This window comes from Penaeus monodon, chromosome 34 (genome assembly GCF_015228065.2).
Source record: "Penaeus monodon isolate SGIC_2016 chromosome 34, NSTDA_Pmon_1, whole genome shotgun sequence".
NCBI lineage: Eukaryota > Metazoa > Arthropoda > Malacostraca > Decapoda > Penaeidae > Penaeus > Penaeus monodon.
In genome coordinates, this window is record NC_051419.1 from 25,563,692 (window position 1) to 25,563,960 (window position 269).

The following is a 269-nucleotide window of genomic DNA, read 5'->3' on the forward strand; positions in this document are numbered from 1 at the left end:
TTGACGTTACACCAACCGTGTACATATTTCCACGTGTTTGTTTACTTGCTTAATGATGGACATGATGGAAAGTGAGCATTTGCGAGCATGTCAACAAATGAATGAACGTAAACAAAAATACATTTAGGAAAAAAAAAATATTGCAGTGAAAGTCCATAAAGGCATAAAGAATACAACACACACACAGAGGCAATGACACACTTAAATACACACGAAAATGATTTAAAGGTAAACAGGTGGTATATTTATGGTACATATAAATGTATGTG